The 4,574-nt window shown below is 30.7% G+C and overlaps 1 protein-coding gene across 1 annotated transcript in view; it reads right to left on the bottom strand.

The window, feature by feature from the left end:
- Positions 1-4,574, bottom strand: part of LOC111689142 (protein trunk) — a 103,074-nt gene that overhangs the window by 17,330 nt on the left and 81,170 nt on the right. The window lies entirely within an intron of this gene.

Here is a 4,574-nt window from a genome sequence, read left to right as displayed (position 1 = left end):
AAATCTATTTTTGAAATGCAATAAACTGGAGGAAGCCTTGCAATATGTCCGTCAATGTTTGGTATCGGGTAAGCGTCCTTTTCTGTCACAGAGTTCAATTTCCTACTGCCGACACACATTCTTTACCGGGCTTAACTACAACTACTGTTGGTGAAGACCAAGGAGAACTGGGTGCTTCTTCTATGACTCCGAGGGATAGCATTCTGTCCAATTCACCACACAACAACTTCTCTACAGCTGGAGAAATTGGGTAATAACGCTGTTTAATGGGCTTAGCGTCCCCTGTATTAATAGAATGCTCAATCCAAGTAGTACATCCTAATCCCTCTACTTCGGAGTTTGGAAACATAGAAATAACATTTTCTAATCTTTGTCTTTGTTCGTAAGTCAATTGTAATTTGTCTGGGTCAGTTTCAGTACAGTCAATTTCACTGACAATTGGTGTTGAAATTTTCAATCCGAAAGCTGTCCAAAAGTCGTATCCACAAATGATGTCTTGTTGTATAGTCGGTACAATAATAAATTGGAATAATTTTGTTTGTCCTTGAAATGTAATATTTAAACGTTTTTTTATATAACGTTTTGTCTTTGTCCGTCCGCTGTTCGTATATTGCCTATAAGTCTGCGAAAACTACTATTGTTTTCAACTTGTGATGATAGAGTGCCCCCAATGACACTGGTATTTGCCCCGCTATCTAACAAAGCGAAATAATAATTATCACCAACTTTCAATTTTGCATATGGCCTATTATCCAAATCTTTCTCCACCAGTGAAGAATTTTTAGAATTCTTAAACTTTTTAATTTGTTCATAATATTCTCCTATTCGAACAAGTATGCTGGCCAAAAATTCTATCGCGGGCTAGATTGTATTCCCTCAATCTAACGTGATAAGGTCTTAATAATGGATGCACTTGTAACGTAATATTGTCCATGTCCTTGTCAAAAGTAGTCTTATTTTGTTTAAAGTCCGATTCTATTGTCTTGGATGCCCGCTCTATTTTCGACGGACATCCTTGAGTTCGTTATCCGTCTTTCTGGTACAATTAGGGCAAGTGGGTTTAAAAACGTCTTTAACCCCACATCCATAACAAAAAATACGTCTGGTCTCCATGCAGTCAAAGAAAGTGTATCCGATTTTATCACAGTTCCAACACTTAATATTGTGTTGAACTGCACAAATTTCATCGTCATTGTAGGTCTTGTCTACAATGTCCGTGTCCTCAACATGTCTCTGTTCTGTCAATTCCGCAACTCGTCCTTTTGTCAATTTTCTAGACTCCACGTGTAATTCCTTGACAAATCTCTCATGCTTCTTAACCTCACGTCTAAGTTGAGAAACATTAGATATTTCCAAATGAATCAACTCGTGGCGAATTTCACTTCTCAAGTTTCTGAGTAAAATTTCGTATTTACGCGATAAATAAATTTATCGACTGGCATCTGATTATCATGACCACTAAACTTAATTCGCCAGTTTCGAATGATATTCAAAATCTTATCAGCAGAGAAATTATTTTGTGGGACATTGTTGTTTGGTGGTGGATAAGAATTTGAAAAGTTATTTGGATAAACGTCAGGTGTATTATTACTATTAGAGATATTCATATTTTGGAACATATTCCGAAATTCATTGCAAATAAAACTTTGCATTTCCACCCGAAAAGATTGTAAAGAATCCGAAACAATTCGTCTAAAACGTGAATCATCTGCATTAGCAGGTTGAAAATGTGAAGTTGGAAGAGGATTATCAGATCTAGGCTGATTTGTATCGCGAGTAGTCCTTTTAGGTCGTGCACCTTGTGCAACTGGAGTCATGGTATCTGGTTCTAAATTGACTGTAAAACTACAGTTTGAAGGTTGGTCTACATTAGACAAATTTTCATGGCTTCTAGTCCAAACCATATTTAACCTAACAATTCAACAAAATATTATAAGTTATAATTCGCTACTTCATGAGACATTTATATTAGTTAGAAAAGTAAATAATAAAAAAATAGAACTCATTACACCAAAAAAAAAAAAAATTATAAACAAAAGAATTCATGCAAACCTTGAAGTAAGTACTATAAAAAACAAATATTTAAGATAGAAATCCTAACATCAAAGTTCACAAACAAAAATAAAAAAAAATAATTCTGTAATACAAATTAGAGTAAATAAACGAAATAATATCAGTTATCAAAATCTCAAATATTCTACCACAAAATATAATTTTGAAAGAATAACCCAAAGTCAAATATGTCAAAATTTCTGTGAGTGAAATCTCAAAATGTTCCAAGAATCAATCTCAAACTAAAACGTTAACATCAGGATAGGCTGCAATCTATTTAATCATTAGGTGTAAAATCTTAGATAAAATCCAAAATTTTAAATCCGAACATGATAATAATAGATTTAGAAAATAAATAAAAATTAAAGAAATTAGTCGAAACCACGGAATAAATAAAATCTGTATGAAGCCACAGCAGAGATAAAAATCTATTAATATGTTGTTGTCAGAAAATAATAAACTAATCGATACTGCTGGGCCCCACGTTGGGCGCCATTTATTTTATGTAACGAACCATTTCCCGACGTGCCTTATCATTCAAAGTAGAGTGCTACTAATCAGTCCGGCCGTGCTCAGGGATAATGAGGGGATCTTTTCCTCTGATAAGATAAGGCGGTTCGTTATCTCAAAAATAAAAAAAATATAGTAGCAAACAAACCCTAGAACAACTATAACAATTTCGAGAGAGAGATAAAAATCCTAAATAGTGATGAATGTAAATGAGTCCTGGTTCGGAATAAGTATTAGCTGAAATTCTACTCACTCCTCTCTTAACCCACCCTTAACCTATGCTATTCAAAATAAATTCCATTAATAGCCCAATTTACTTTTCTAACTAAACAGGTCTACATTTTTCGCGAATTAATTAAATAAATTAGAAATCCATATAAAAAAAAATATTTAATTCAAAGTAAGAAATGCATATGCATTATATATTAAAATTTGTCAATAAAAAAAAATTCATAAACTAATAACAATAACAATAATGCAAGAAAATGAATTTAAAGAAATTGAAAAATAAATCTAATGTCAACCAATGTTTGAAACATTTATTTAAAAGTTAAAATTATGTAAATTTAAAAAATCTAAGAATTAAAAAAAATTACAATATTCTGATAAAAATTTAATCAATTAAAGTAACTCATTAGAAGGGAAAATGGTGTATTTAGTGTTCAATTAAATGTTGAATTATCATGTCTATAGCATAATATTTATAATTGATCAAGTATATATATTTATTTTTTTTCTAAGTCAAATTTAAAATCATTATATATATTTTAATAATATCTTTTATTAAACTCACCACTTATAGGTTCCCACGATGACTGCAGGCCTGTAGTCTTGATCTTATGGGGTTTTCTTATTGTAAAATTTCAGTTATTATATATATGGGCGCAGATATTTGACTTCGATTTACTATATATGTACTTGTTTTCAATTATGGGGTTAAAATCATGGTAGTGTAAAACATGTAGATGTGCTTGTGATGTAAATATGTCAGTGTGAATGTGTTATTAATGTTAGTGTCCCTTTTACAAATACATTTTTTTAATCTTTAAATTACGTTAAATATTAAATTATGTGTAAAAATTAAAATTGTTTATATTTAATTATATTTTATATTAAATTTGCTTTAAAATTTGGCTGAACTTTCATTTTCTTCATTATCTTGATGCATCCAAAAGAATGTTATTATTGATTTTAGACCATCATTGCACTTCTTAGATAAAATTTTAGCAGATAAGATTCACAAAACAGTTGTCAGGATGCAGTTAAAATAATAAGTCCATGGAAGGCTCAATATTTTATATTGTCACAAAATTTACAAAGCAGCAAAATAATTATGAGCACATCTGTCACATACGTCTGAAACTAGATTAGATGTTGTGGTTTGCTTGTCTAGCTGCTGACCCTGGTCCAAAAGTTAAGTGATAAATTATTCTTATCAATTCGTCACAATAGCCCAAGGAAAAATTTGAAAGCATCTCCTGTCTTGGCTCTTCTCGTAAAAAATTTTAAAATTTTCCTTATTGTTCTCCTTTTCTCAATTTGTAATTTCAAAGGAAAATTATTTTCAAATAATTTTATTATTTTTGTATTTTTTTTATTTTACGTCTTTCTCAAACAAACGAATTTTCAAAAGTCCCTTTATTTTTCATTTTTTCTGACAACCAAAACAAAACCATACTCTGATCAAAATATAAAATTCAAATTATTTTCCAACAAAGTAAAATGGACAAGAGTATACTTCTCCAATTAAAATCGCACGGCCTCACACGATATGGTTGCGAAAAACTTTGACAGTTTTCATGTTATAACAGGCATTTATGCGCCATTTTAAAGCATTAAAATTGCCATTTGTTTTGGTATATAATTTATTGAATAATGTATCTTTAGAAAATGGCCAATTGGACAAATCGGTAGAATTATTTTCACAGCTTTAAAAACGCGGTAATTTGAGGTTCCGATATGGTTATTTATGCATCATTTTAAAGCATTATGATTGCACTTTAATTTGGTAT

This window comes from Lucilia cuprina, chromosome 2 (assembly GCF_022045245.1).
Source record: "Lucilia cuprina isolate Lc7/37 chromosome 2, ASM2204524v1, whole genome shotgun sequence".
In the NCBI taxonomy this organism is placed as follows: domain Eukaryota; kingdom Metazoa; phylum Arthropoda; class Insecta; order Diptera; family Calliphoridae; genus Lucilia; species Lucilia cuprina.
This window is presented reverse-complemented; position numbering and strand designations above follow the sequence as displayed.